The sequence below is a fragment of the Microcaecilia unicolor genome, chromosome 7 (assembly GCF_901765095.1).
Source record: "Microcaecilia unicolor chromosome 7, aMicUni1.1, whole genome shotgun sequence".
Classification (NCBI taxonomy): Eukaryota; Metazoa; Chordata; class Amphibia; order Gymnophiona; family Siphonopidae; genus Microcaecilia; species Microcaecilia unicolor.
Genome location: NC_044037.1, coordinates 286,836,199 through 286,852,070, shown reverse-complemented (window position 1 = coordinate 286,852,070; position 15,872 = coordinate 286,836,199).

Below are 15,872 nucleotides of genomic sequence, written 5' to 3'. Positions count from 1 at the left end.
ACCTTGTTCTCTCCAGGACCTGGGATTTATATTGCCCAGATGTTCTTCAAAGAGATTTACGAGATGTTTTATCAGCTGGTACATTATGTACCTGTGCATAATATGTAAACCGCTTTGATTGTAACCAAAGCAAGGTGGTATATCAAGTCCCAACCCCTATCCTCACCCCCCCATCCCGTATTATGTGATTATTTCCCAGTGATGGCTGCAAGGAGAAGAGCGTGACTCTGAGCAATCTGAGCGGTTATTGGCACGTTCTCTGCCTGAAAATCCTACGGCAACGTAGGTGAACAATTCAAGAGCCAAGTCAAAATAAGCCAGCCTACTATTTCCGTTGTAGGTTTCTTCTGTTCCTTATCACTTCAGAGGAAATTGGACATAAGTTGTCCTAGCTATCCACTAGTGGATTATATATTAATTCCATTTTAATGGCTAACTGTACTTCTAAATTTAGCACTGCTTTTTATACAACTATTATCCTCCTGTTCCTCAGTCTACTAGCAACGAGGCATATAAGCTGATAAATTGAAGTAGATCAGTCAGAAGTGGGTTGTGTCATCATGGGACCTTCACTCTCAACTTTCCAGGGTCTTCCATTGCTTCATTACCCCCATCTAGCCCAGCGAGAGGACATGAATGGAGCTTGCAGCTTGGTAGACGTAGAGATAATGCCAGGTGGACATTCACAGATCGGGTGGTGGACGCCCTTCCAGTAGAGGTGCTGGAGTCAAAAACAGTGAAGGAATTCAGAAATACAGCTTAAGCACAAAGGTTGCCTAAATCAGTGGCGTAGCCACAGGTGGGCCTGGGTGGGCCTGGGACCACTCAGTTTTGCTTCAGGGCCACTCAGAGGTGGCGTACATCGTTAGTGTAGCTGGTGGAGATCCCCGAGCCCTTCCAGCTGAAGAGCCCTCTCAGGAGTCTTCCAGAGCAGTCTAATCCCCCGGGCAATCAACAGCGTATTTCCAGCTGCCGACACTGGCACTTTCCCCTCTCACGTATGCTCAGTTCAATTGCCTCCCCCCCCCCCCCCCCCCGTGTATACGTGAATGGAGGGGGGGGGATGCTGGTTGAACTGAGCATGCTTGGGGGCCTATGTACCTATCTCCTGGTTCTGCTGAACTAACCTAATTTCTGAATAGTGCACAAAAAAAATAAAACCAGTGAAGTTATTAAAATGCACAAATTATGTCTTTTCTCTACTTGCTAGGCAATAAACAACTTTTATATTCAGGCTATTTCACCAGGGGTTTAACAAGCTTGCCTGAAAAAATTATGCAAGAAGCTGAAAGCTCAGGAAGTAAACAGTGGATCTACAGAGGTAATTATCAAACTTGCTAGAATGATTGTTCATTAGATATCCATCTTCACATCTGCCTTTTGTCTCAAATTGGCTACTCTTGCTGAATGAGCTCACACACAGAGTCTGCCCTCTTCCTCTGGCTGTCACTGATCATGTTAGGAGGGACTTTAGCATCCTATGCACCGCAGTCCTAGTTTGGGATTTAAACCTTCGTCGATGCATTTTGCAGATGGTTCAGGTGGCACAATTTGACCCTCCCTAGACTGGAAGAAAATTAAATCATTGGACAAAATATACAATAATTCAAAAAAACTGTGCGAGCAAACAAGTGAAGAAAGATTTTTGAAAGAGCATGCAAACTGGAATTGACGTCCAAGTTGGGACACGTCGAATTCCAGTAATATTTCAGAAAAGGGTCTGATAACGTAGAGCCTTTTATAAAAACACGTGCAGGAATTGATGTGTAAGTGTGGCAGGAGCATCTATTTATAACTCTCAACGCCTAAAACATCAACAGCTGCACCTTGCAACGTACATTTTTCAAATTTAATTACACAGGCACGATATACTGCCAAGAACGCAAGCATGAAAGCGGTTTACCAAATAAGATGCAAAAGAGGAAAAAGGGGGAGGTAGAGGTCTGAGGGAGTGATAGGGGACATTCTAAGTAGACCTAGAGAAGGAAATAGAAAAGAGGTGAGTTTTGAGAGCCTGTTTGGATTTAGGGAGGGAAGTCTGGTTTCTGATAAACACTGGTAGGTCATTCTACAGTTTGAGACCTAGGTAACAGAAGGCGGAGTCACAGGTGGAGGATGCAGGAGGGCGGTGGAAGAAGGTTATTTTCAGCTGAGTGTAGGGCAGTGTTGGGAATGAACAGCTTCTTGAGGTAAGCAGGAGAAGATGGGAGTCTTGATTTCTATACCAACACAAGGATCTTGAATTTGATATGTTGCATGTTGGTAATTTCAGACACCCACCAGACAGGACTTAACAAAGATCTGGGTTTTCTAGCCCATTATAAATCATAAAATTCTACTGCTTTATCACCTTTTTATCACCATGCATATCTCCCTGTCCCTCATCCACCGGGCCCTCCCTGTCCCTCAACTAACCCATCCCACCTCACCCTGTTAGACTGTCACTGAAATGCTTTGATGTTTCACTTATATATACTGTCATCTATCAACATTTGCTTATTTCGGATATGATGAAGAAGGGCAACCTTCGAAAGCTAATAAAAAAAATGTTTTAAGTTAGTCCAATAAAAAAGGCATCGTCTTTATTTTATTCTATTTCTATTGATTACCTTTAAAAGTGGACTAACCCTGTTACCACATCTCTCTACTCAAGAATATATGCCTGGAAGTGCTGACACATAGGTATGTATGGTTGCTATTTTAGAAACCTACATGTCTATCTGCACCCTATTATGTACAAAGCCTGCAATCATTCAGCAAGGTCACAATTAGAGGGAGAAATATAGGGTGATAAAGGGAAAACACCCTGCGAATCCCCTTTGTGGAGTGCTGCCCAAAACGAACTCTTTGCTGAAATATAGACAGGTTTAGATATCCGGCTTCTCCTATATAAGCACAAAACTATGGAACGCTGTGAAAACAACATATGACCACCTAAACTTCCGGAAACTACTAAAAACTTGCCTGTTCAAAAAGGCATACCTGATCAACCCAACTTAAATGCCTCAACTCTGCAACACAACAAAATCAAAGCTTGTTTGGACATAAACTACCTCTAAATCTGTCTGTCACGCACAAACTTTACTCTACCACAACCTCACTCTGTATTTGTTCATACCGATATTGGCGATCGCCTCTACGGTACTATGTAAGCCACATTGAGCCTGCAAATAGGTGGGAAAATGTGGGATACAAGTGTTACAAATAAATAAATAAATAAATATAAATTCTGAAGTTGATCTGGGTGTATATAAGCGTTCATTCCCTTCCTGAAATGGAGAATAAATGTGTATATTCTGGCCCCACCTTAGTCCCACCCAAACCATGCCCAGACCACACCCTCAAGATTCTCATTTGTAAATTCTGTCTTTCTAAAATCAGCTTGCCTTTATTTATTCAATATGCACCTATCAATCCTTGTGTTTACTCATGCAAATTGTAAATTGGTCTTCTAAATAACCATTTTGCTCTTGGCTTGCCCTACTTGTGTCCAAAATATAAATCCAGTCTTGCACAGTTCCTTAAATGTACACAACAAGGGCACCAACGTCATGACCTGTCTACAGAAACCCAGTCTGCTCAGCATTTGACAGAGATGAGGGGGAATCTTTTGGGGAGAAAAGGCTTGACCATTCTTTCGATTTTTATAAAAGCATCAAGCCAAATATAAGTTTTCAAGATGCCTCAATAGGAAAATGTGGATGTTTTCTGAAAACGTATCACTGTCCGGTGAGACCTGTACAAAGCGCCTCCTGCAGTTACATAACTACTACTACAAATCATTTCTATAGCGCTACAGAGATAAATCTTTCATCTAAAGAGTTACACAGTGAATAAATCACTATGGACAAGGAAAGATGGTAGAGTTCCACTGTTTGGCTAATCGGTTGTCCTTCTGTTCCATGAGCAAAAGAGCCTTCTTTGTGTATGTGCAAAATGTGGAACCACTGATCTGGAGTTTGAAAAAAGCAATGGAGTAGTCCAGGGGTCCTCAGATCCAGTCCTCAAGGTCCACAACCCAGAAGCGTAGCCAGGCTTTGATGTCAGGGGGAGCGGACCTGTTGTAAATTAGGCGCCAGTGCTAGGTTGAAGGGCCGATCTGCATAGGCACCATTTCATTCAAAATCTGTTTGGGAGAGCGGCTGTTCCCCTTGCACCCTAGCTAGCTACACCTCTGCCACAACCCAGCCTGATTTTCAGGATTTCCACGATGAATATATATATAAGATCTATTTGCTTGCAGTGGAAGCAGTGAATGCAAATAGACCTCATACATATTCATTGTGGAAGTCTTGAAAACCAGGCTGGGTTGTGGACCTTGAGGACTGGATTTGAGGACCCCATGGAGTAGTTAGAATTTCTGAGACTGGGGAGCAACATGATACTATTATAGCTGGAGGTGCAATTGGAGAATTATCATTACAAGAAGAGAGAGGAGAAAGTAAATATAACCAAGACAAAAGCAGTGCCTCGTGTAGCTACTTATGTTCATATCACTGCTGATGGCATTGAAGATGTTCTCTTAGGCTTCCACATTGAAGATTGCAATAGACAGTGATAACATAGTAACATAGTAGATGACGGCAGAAAAAGACCTGCATGGTCCATCCAGTCTGCCCAACAAGATAAACTCATATGTGTATACCTTACCTTGATTTGTACCTGCCTTTTTCAGGGCACAGACCGTACAAGTCTGCCCAGCAGTATTTCCCGCCTCCCAACCACCAGTCCCGCCTCCCATCACCGGCTCTGGTACAGACCGTATAAGTCTGCCCTCCACTATCCTCGCCTCCCAACCACCAACCTCTCTTCCCCCACCTGCTCCACCACCCAATTTTGGCTAAGCTTCTGAGGATCCATTCCTACTGCACAGGATTCCTTTATGCATATCCCACGCATGTTTGAATTCCGTTACTGTTTTCATCTCCACCACCTCCTGCAGGAGGTGATGGTGATGATGGTAGTGATGCAGTCATGGTAGTCATGGCAGTCATGGTAGTGATACCATGCCCAGCATTGAGGAAGAAAAGCTAGCTTGTCCAGTGGCATGATTTCTTCTGGTTGCGGCATTTTTCAGGGTAGACTCCGCGCAGAGGGAGCAGCAGGGAGGGAAAGAGCGGACTCGGCCAACAGGTGCGCGGCACCCTCCTAGCGGCATGCACCCGGGGTGAACCCCCCCCCCCCAACGCCCCCTCCCTTGGTACGCCACAGATGTTATGTTATATTATGTGGGATTTATTTCTCGTCAACTCTCTTAAAATAAGATTCAAGGCAAGTTACATCAATTGAAACTAGAGACTGACCCAGACACAGTTATCGGGAATTACATGTAGAATAAAAATACATAATAAAAATAACATCATAACCCCCCCCCCCCCCCCCCCCCCGGGCCTAGCAGACAAATAAGTTTTCAAAGCTTTTCAAGATAAAAAATAACTTCTCATCAAACAGTTTAGAAAGAAGATTGTTCCAATAATGAACTGCTGCAAGAAAAGGGATTGAGAAAAAGCTAACAGCAGATAATTGGCCACATCCTTGGCCACCTTTAAATCTAGACTGAAAGCCCACCTCTTTAACATTGCTTTTGACTCGTAACCACTTGTAACCACTCGCCTCCACCTACCCTCCTCTCTTCCTTCCCGTTCACATTAATTTATTTGATTTGCTTACTTTATTTTTTGTCTATTAGATTGTAAGCTCTTTGAGCAGGGACTGTCTTTCTTCTATGTTTGTGCAGCGCTGCGTACGCCTTGTAGCGCTATAGAAATGCTAAATAGTAGTAGTAGTAATAATTGCATCTCCTAGAGGTAGTCCTAAACTTTAACAAATTGGCTTTATACATGGGCAAAATCTTTATAAAATTGCCACCTTATTCAAGTTGTTGCAGTAGAATAAAACAAGTAACTTATCTCTTATTTTGGCACAGAAGTCAGTATCGCTATTCACCAATCTGGAATCAAAGGCTCCCGACATCTTTTTTTGAAAGGTAAACCCAGGTGTCAATCTTTATGTTCTAACCTGCACTTTAATAGATCTATAATCACTTTTTACACCTGAAAGTGTAAACAGAATTTTGTACTATTTGTTTTGGATGGATTGGTAAGTTTGGTCTCTGAACTGAAGGTTGTATTTGGGGGGTGGGGGGGGGGGGTGGGGGGGGAGGTTATCATTCCAAAAGCTGTGAAATGCAATAACATTAGAACTGCGATAAGTTAGCAGTAAATCTGAGAGACTGAGATCATAAGTCCGCATACCCTGGATTTGGAGTGAGGTTCATTACTGTCACGGTATGTGTATAACTAGCCGTTAAGCCCATTAAAACGGGCGCGATTTCCAGCTACCCTCCTCGCCGCCACTCCCTCCCCCCTCCATGCCGGGACCCCTGCACTGACCTGACAGCCCCTCTCACGGTGAGAGGCGCTGTCAGGTCAGTGCAGAGGGCCCGATACGGAGGGGAGCGGGACCGGCGGCGGGGATGGGAGGGGGAGGGTGGAGGTTGGCAGTCTGACAGTCCGACTCCGTTTCCCTCTCTGTTCCACCCTCTGACATCATCACATCTTGACGCGAGGGCGGGACAGAGAGGGAAGTCTCTACAGCGCTGCGTACGTCTAGTAGCGCTATAGAAATGATAAGTAGTAGTAGTCTTCGGGATTCTGGAATCTTGCTACTCTTAGGGATTCCGGAATCTTGTTACTCTTTGGGATTCTGCATGGAATCTTGCTACTCTTAGGGATTCCGGAATCTTGTTACTCTTTGGGATTCTGCATGGAATTTTGCTACTCTTTGTTTGTCCTGATTAGATTGTAAGCTCTGTCGAGCAGGGACTGTCTCTTCATGTTCAAGTGTACAGCGCTGCGTATGTCTAGTAGCTCTATAGAAAAGATAAGTAGTAGTAGTACTGCGCATTTGCAGGTGAGTCGGTCACTTGCCATTTATATGTTTGATGAATCCATTTGGAGACGTTACCCCCTAGAGAAAAAAGTACCAAAAAAAAGCCCTGTGACTTTAAAGTTGTCTTTTTTCAGCATTTAGATTTATAGAAGACTTTTTTTTAAAATACTTTATTTATTATTTTAAATAGTAATACAAAGATAATTCTTTGAAAAGAGACACCAGTTTTAAGAAACACTTCAAATTAAGAAACTAAACTTATACAAACAAATTCTTCTAAGCTGGTTACGATAGTCCACAATTAAAGTAGATTCAAGGTGGTATTATACCAAAGGAAGATGGTGCTACAAAACATTAAAATTTAAAGAAACAAGCAGTGGTTCCCCTTGATTGTAAGCTCTTTGAGCAGGGACTGTCCTTCTATGTTAAATTGTACAGCGCTGCGTAACCCTAGTAGCGCTTTAGAAATGTTAAGTAGTAGTAATTAATGGAATTCAATATTTGGATTTAACCCTGGAGTTTCTTCATATCAAGGAATGAGTGCAAATGTTCAGGTTCATATAGAAGAATTTTAATGAAGTCACATTTCGGAACTTCCTAAGCTGCCTTCTGTGGATCGGCTCACTTCCTAGTATGACCACGTGCAAAACTATTCCAAGGCGAATAAAACATACTATGACACTTGCAGTTTAGATCAGATGACTCGCAGACCTCGGTTAGACAGGGCTGTTAAAGTAACTACTGACTTATAATTGGTTGCATATGTAATTCGTGTGCGCAATGTGTTCCAACAGAATGCCAAAGAAACTGGAACCACTGTTTAGGAGACGTTGGCAATGGCATACGAGACATTAAATTCTACCTCCTTGGGAGGGAGGATGGAAGCCCCCCTTAATGCTGCCTCTTTGGCTTCCGTCATCTACCACTGCCATCAGCTCTAACTCAACTGTCTTGAGAGAGTGGGAACAATTTTTTTCTGTCAAGCCAGTGTTCTACTCAGTCCCTGTGCCAGCAGTGCATTTTTGAAAATGTCAGTTCTCGCAGCTTCTGGCTAGGTTAATATCACCGTGGTTGCGCAAATCCATCCCTTAGTGTTCCACTCTATGGCATTCAGATTCTAATATGCTTGGTTATTTTAAATTTGCATATCATGAGGCACGGAGGGGGCTTACAGGCCCATAGGTAGGTTGTACCCACGAGTCTTCAAGGCAGTTTTTCAAAGGGCAGCTCCTCACGGAGTTTTCCTTTTGAAAACCCCACAGTGCTACTGGGATCCTTTGCTCCAGAAACAAAGCACAAAGATTATATTTTCAAATCTAATGTTTAATAGATTTTATTAACTGCCTTTTGACATTGACAAAAAGGTAGTTTACAACACAATCCTTGTTTTCATCAGTGCACTGGGAACACCACCACAGGACACCCAAAAAGGAAGATTGGACACTTGAACAGATAACAGTATAATTGTACACAGTGGCGTAGCTACGTGGGGCCACGGGGGCCTAAGCCCTCCCCCAAATTTCCTCTGGGCCCCTGGTTTTGCTGGTGGGGGTCCCCAACCCCCTATAGCTGAAGCGTTGTCCAGCGCCAATCTCCAATGCCACTGTGCTGCCTGCCCTGCTCTGTCTTCCCCTCACGTCCAGCACGCTCCTTTTAGTGAAACTAAGCATGCTCAATTTCACTAAAAGGAGTGTGCAGGATGTGAGGGGAAGACAAAGCAGGGCAGGCAATGCAGCAGCGCCAGAGACCGGCGCTGGACAATGCTTCAGCTGGTGGGGGTCGGGGACCCTCACCAGCCAAGGTATTTGCTGCAGCAGTGGGTGAGGAGCGGCAGGGCGGCGGGGGGGAATGGCGAGGCAGCGGGAGGGCGAGACGGCGTGAACGGCAAGGCAGCGGGAGGGTGAGGCGGTGGGGGGGCAGAGTGGCGGGGCGGCCCACCACCTCGGCCTCTGGCCCCCTCCCACCATGAGGTCTGGCTACGCCCCTGGTTGTACAAGAGTTCTCAACACTGTTCCCTCTAAACTGAGCAGGAGTCCTCCACCTACAATCCTGCCAGTGGGTGCTGCTGTTTCACCATCACTATCCTTAGCCATTGAAAACACAATATTTAAGCGTGCTCAGTTTCATTAAAACGAGCGCGCAGTGCACGGCACGCTGAAAACAGGAGAGGAAGCAAGTGCGAGACCAGCCTGGGACAGATAAACGCTTTAGTTAGCGAGGGTTGGGTACCCCCACCAGCAAAGGTACCTTGCTGTGGCGGCGGCAAGGGGGGGTAGGAAGTGGCAGAGGAGGGGTGGCAGCTGGGGGAGGCTACTACTACTACTACTACTTAACATTTCTAGAGCGCTACTAGGGTTACGCAGCGCTGTACAGTTTAACAAAAAAGGGCTAAAATGTGCCCCCACACACACTTTGGGCTCTGGACCCTCCTCCCGCCGAGGTCTGGCTACACGCCTGGTGCAAACCACTGTCCGTCTGCCCTTGGCATTCACCCATCCTTATCTATACCTTCAAATGTTCTCCCTTTCCTTCCTTTCTCCTCTTTACCACTGTCTCTCCACTCTTCTCTCTACATTCTTCCTTTCCTCGAATCTCAGCTAACCTCCCTCTTCTCCTTCCGTATGTCAGCAGTTTTACCAGTATTTGGTTGCTTAAACCTGCTTCATCGCCCTGATTGGTTCTCCTGAGCAGAATGAACCCATCTGCAGCCGCAGGTTAGGCGAGAAGCAGCAGCCTGCTTTTTTAAATCTTTGCTGTTCTGATGCCCCACAGCAGCTGTCACTGTGCAATGGGCCAGCTCGTACACCCAGTCGCACTGGCCTTGCACTCTTCCTGGCGCGGTTCCATGCTTTCTCCTTTCCTTTGCCTGACCTATGGAATATTCTCACTCTCAAAGTTCTCGTTTCCTTGCTGTTTCCATGTTTCACTGTTGCCTAAAGACAGAGACTGATATTTTTTTTCAAATACATTTATACAGTAAGCGGTTGATGTTAATTGGCACTCATTAATATTTGTGTGCCAATCTGGCTGTGCACTATTCTAGAAGCAGTGCACCTAACTCCCATAGTGCATATGTCAAAAGGGGGCGTGGCCATGGGAGGAGCATGGGCATTGTGAAAATTTGCATGCATAATGATAGAATAGTGGGTCAGTGTGCTTAACACGGGCACAAGCATTTATATTGAGTTTCAGCAGGTGTAAGTCTGGCACCCAAAGCGAGCTTCCCACTCACTCTTCCGGCACTACGGCTGGCCCAATGCAGCTGCCAGTAGTAGTCCCGCCTTGAGCATGTGCCATTTCCGGGGGGAAAAGGTTATCAATAGAAATCAAACAAAATAAAACATGGAAAAGAAAATAAGATGATACCTTTTTTTATTGGACATAACTTAATACATTTCTTGATTAGCTTTCAAAGGTTGCCCTTCTTCGTCAGATCGGAAAAGAAAACCCCTGGAAATGCCTTACGCGGTGGTAACCCAGCAGTAATTGGGCATTGCCGCGAGCTGCCCGGTTACCACCAGGTTAACATGGAAGCCCTTATCACCACCTTAATGGGTGGTGGTAAGGGCTTCCTGCCGCATAGCCATGCGGTAAGAGTTCTCTTACCGCATGGCCATGTGTGTCTGGGGTTTTTTTACCTGCTGCGGTAAAAAGGACTCTGGCGCGTGGGAAAATTGGCCCCCACTGCTAGCGCAGGGTCTTTTTTCCCGCAGCTTGGTACAAGGACCCCTAAGTTAGGGGTGAGATCTGCGCTTAAACACTATTCTATAAAGGGCACATGCCCTTTACAGAGCAGCGCTTACCCCGGGATTCTAAATATGGCAACTTAACTTCTGTATGGAAATTGATGCTGTTAATTGGATGTTAACAAGGAATTATCAGCACTAATTGGCATTAATTAAGATTTACGCGCACAACTCACTAAGTGTATTCTGTAATGTGGTACGCCTAAATTCTAAGTTGCATATTTAAAAAGGGGGCAGGGCCATGGCCGTTTCTAAAACCTTTGCGCATTGTTATAGAATTCATCTGCTCTCCCCGGATTCTATATAGCGCGCCTAGAGTTCCGTGCGGTTCTGTACATAAATCTAGGCATATTCTATAACTACGCATGCAGATTAATTATTTTAACAAGCTGTTAAGCGTTTAACAGCTCTTAACAAGCAATAACGAGCACTAATTGGCAAAAATTAGAATTTACGTGGGTACATCGCTAAGCGTATTCTGTAATGTACTGTGCCTAAATTCTAATGTGCGCAGGCGAAAAGGGGCATGGAAATGGGCGTTTCCTGGGTGTTCCAAAATATATGCGCATTGTTATAAAATATGAGCCAGTGCGCGTAAATCTCTGCCCAGGGATTTACGCCAGCTTTTCGTTAGGATAAATGGGCGTGCGTAGATTTAGTCGCATGAACTATGCCTAAGCATATTCTAAATACCGTGTGTAAATCTATGTGCAGTATTTAGAATATGCTTAGGTGTAATTGCCTAACGCACGTTAATTGTAGGCACCATATATAGAATCGGGCCCTCGGCACCTAATTTAGGTGTCGGAATTTACGCCAAAGAAAACATAGCGTAAATGGCCACACTACGTTTGGTCGCTTGGAGAGGTGTTCAGCGTTATTCTATATACATTGCGGAAATTTAAGCCTATTCTATGAAATTTAGGCGTACTTTACAGAATACGCCTAGGCATATTTTTTTCCTTAGCGCTGATTTATTTTTTCTGGCACCTCATTTTGAGCGCCATTTACAGAATCTGGGCCCGTTGTGTCCAAGTTATACCTTTAAAGTTAAAGAGCAGCAGAGCTGCTGAATATTGATTTCTCTGGGACCCTTTTACTAAGGTGCGTAGGCACCTACGTGCGCACAGTATGCGTCAAATTAGAACTGCCGCCCGGCTACTGCGTGCCCTGGGCAGTAATTCTAATTTTGATGCACATCCAAAACACACAGCAGAAAATATTTTCTATTTTCTGCCGCGTGGCGCTTATCGAGCAGTAATCGGCAGTGTACACACACTGACGATTACCGTCCGTTTAACACGTGAAATCTTACCACTAAGTCAATGGGTGGCAGTAAGGTCTCAGGCCCAAAATGGACGTGCACCAATTTAAATTTTACCGCAAGTCCATTTTCGGCCAAAAAAAGAGGCCTTTTTTGCAGGCACGCTGAGAAACGGACCTGCGCGCATCCGATACACGCGCCTACACCAGTGCAGGCCATTTTTTGGCCCACCTTAGTAAAAGGTCCCCTCTGTGTTAAACCTGCCTTTCTTGCAGTTGTCCTAGATGGGAATCTATTTTTCAACTTCTGTTTTTGTAGCACTGTTTACAATATGTTCACATTCTGTCTCATGTAGAAAAAAAGTGAGGATGGACCAAGGAGGAATACCAAACAACTTTATTACACCGATGAGAGTATATGTTCGATTACTGAACAATGCAATGCCTCCTTCAATCTCTATCCTATATAATAATTCTCACCTCCAACATTCTGTCTTGCTGCCTGGGACCGTGGCTCCTTCCGAGTTGGTCTGCTAGGCTCCGTAGATCAGGCTGACATCACCGTAGCCATTATGATGTCAACTTCAGAACCCGGGGAAAAAAAACCATGTCTCACAGCTGATCCATGTCCAGAGGAGGGGCGCTGGACATGGGTGGCTGGAGGGGGGGCAGGGGAGAGAGGAGGGTCGCTGGTCATGGGTGGCTGGAGGGGGGGCAGGGGAGAGAGGAGGGTCGCTGGACATGGGTGGCTGCAGGGGGGGCAGGGGAGAGAGGAGGGTCGCTGGACATCGGTGGCTGCAGGGGGTCGCTGGACATGGGTGGCTGCAGGGGGCAGGGGAGAGAGGATGGTCGATGGACATGGGTGACAGGAGGGGGGCAGGGGAGAGAGGAGGTTCGCTGGACATGGGTGGCTACAGTGGGCGCAGGGGGAGAGGAGGGTCGCTGGACATGGGTGGCTGCAGTGGGCGCAGGGGGAGAGGAGGGTTGCTGGACATGGGTGGCTGCAGGGGAGCCGAAGAAAACCTTGCTAGCGCCCGTTTCATTTGTGTCAGAAACAGGCCTTTTTTACTAGTATCTCAATAAAAAATGAAAAGATAAATTCAAAATATCTCTCCTCCATAATAGTTTTTCAACGGACAATACTCCATTTCCTATGGAGGAGAGATATTTTGAATTTATTTTTTCACTTTTTATTGAGATATAGAGATTGAATGAGGCATTGCATTGTTCAGTAATCGAACATATACTCTCATCGGTGTAATATTTTCACACTGCCACACCTGAGATTAATCAAGACCCCTGAGGCAGGCCTTAGGGCCGAAACACGGCCATGTCGGGTCGTTGTTTTTTTTTTAATCCTTAATAAAGTTGTTTGGTATTCCTCCTTGGTCCATCCTCACTTTTCTACATCTCACAGTGCATGAGGTCTTCTACCTCCTGTTTTTGCTGATTTCACATTCTGTCTCATGTCAGGGCATCTTATAAGTTAGACAAAGCAATAGAGTCCATCCAGAACAAACACAGGTAAGCTTTCAAGAACATTGCACTGTTTTCAGGCAGACATCGGTTTAGTCATGAATAATAGTCATAAACTTCCAGCTTAGGAAAGTTTCGTGCAGCGAGAATTTCTTGGAAAGCACATGTAGGATCAGTGGAGCATTGAAAAGTAACAACCTCCCCAGCCTCAGCTGCTGGAGGTGACATTTCTCTGGTGTTATATAATAAAACAAAAATAAAGAATGATAAATATTGGGTCTAGGGTGGGAATGTTGTGCCTGCAGAACAGACACTCGTTCGTAGGGTCCTATTGTACGAAGACAAGTTAATAAAGCTGTGGGCTACTCACACTGAAATCTTAATCTACTCATTTTTAAGGACATGATTTTACATACTGTAGTGGGGGGGGGGGGGGGGTTAAAGTCTCGGCATTCCACATCCTGGTCTATGATTTGCACTCTGTTCAAGAAATGTGAGCTTTGACTGTAACTGGGTAAAACTGGTTATGCCTTCATTATCTTGAATTCTTGAACAAGTGTGGAAAAAAAAAAGAAAAAAGGAGATTAATCAGAAAAAGGAAAGTGATCTAAAGAAAATGAACCACATATTACAGGAAACTGTCTTCTGAAAAAAATCGCAGACCATTGAGCACTCCAGGGGACACATTTCCAGCTAGTCAAATTCTTAAAGTTTTTATAGCACACGGTTTTTGCTTGCATATTACTCGGTCAAAGATGTATTCTTTCACTACTACTACTACTACTTAGCATTTCTATAGCGCTGCCAGGGTTACGCAGCGCTGTACAAGTTTAAACATGGGGAAGGACAGTCCCTGCTCAAGAGAGCTTACAATCTAAAGCACTTAGGAGTAATTTCATAACAGGGTGTCTAAATGAAATGTCCAAAAAAACCACTTATTTTTTGCTTGAAATACTGCCTTTCTGAGGTTTTTGCAACTACATTCAAAGCGGTCTACATATATTCAGGTACTTATTTTGTACCTGGGGCGAACAGAGGGTTAAGTGACTTGCCCAGAGTCACAAGGAGCTGCAGTGGGAATTGAACCCAGTTCCCCAGGATCAAAGTCCACTGCACTAACCACTAGGCTACTCCTCCACTCATTCCACCAATAAGAGCCAACCTCATCAGTGATGTCACAATGGCTTGATTGCCTGATACTTGGCTCACTTCTGATATTGTGATGTCATAGGGAAATGGGACTTGATATACTGCCTTTCTGAGGTTTTTGCAACTACATTCAAAGCGGTTTACATATATACAGGTACTTATTTTGTACCAGGGGCAATGGAGGGTTAAGTGACTTGCCCAGAGTCACAAAGACCTGCAGTGGGACTTGAACTCAGTTCCCCAGGGATCAAAGTCCACTGCACTAACCACTAGGCTACTCCTCCACTAGCAACAATCCATCTAGAAGCCTGCCCTTGCAGATCAGCAACGTGGCCACGCAGGCTTCTGTTTCTGTGAGTCTGACGTCCTGCACGTAAGTACTTTTCCTTTAGGAAGCAATCCAAACCTTTTTTAAACTCCGCTAAGCTAACCGCCTTTACCACGTTCTCTGGCAACGAATTCCAGAGTTTAATTACACGTTGAGTGAAGAAACATTTTCTCTGATTCGTTTTAAATTTACTACATTGTAGCTTCATCGCATGCCCCCTAGTCCTATTCTATAAAATATAGGTGTACTTTACAGACTACGCCTAGACGTATTTTTTTCTACGTGCAATTTTCAGGTGCCATGTATAGAATCTAGTCCTATATGACTACAAAAATGAAAGAGCCGAAATTAAAATATGTATAACCCTTACAATCTCATCTGGAAAAACATCTATATAGGCATTTAGGTTAGTAATAATTATATATCCAACTCAACTTACTAAATTAAAATAGAATAAGACATACAAAACTAAGGGGTCTTTTTACTAAACTGCATAGGCGCCTACGTGCATCCAACGCACATCAGTTTTGAGTTACCGCCTGGCTACTGCGTGGCCCTTGTGGTAATTTCATTTTTGGCGTGCATTGGACGCGCGCTGGAAAATATTTGTATTTTCTGGCACGTGGGTGGTAATTAGGTGGTAATCAGCATTTTATGCGCTTAGACCATTACCGCCTGGTTACCGCATGAGACCTTTCCGCTAGATCGATGGCTGGCGGTAAGGTCTCAGACCCAAAATGGACGCGTGGCAGTTTTCATTTTGCCACATGTCCATTTTCGGCAAAAAGTTTTAAAAAGACATTTTTTAAAGGTGCACTGAAAAATGATTCTGCACGCTCCCAAAACACGCGTCTACACTACCGCAGGCCATTTTTCAGCACGCCTTTGTAAAAGGGCCCCTTAAGAACCTAACGTAATGGATAAAAACAAGCTAAAGAAACTTTTTAGTTTAATTCATAAACAAGCCAGATAGTTTAATTCCTTATTCAAACCATTTGGCATGACAGTCCCAAATTCAA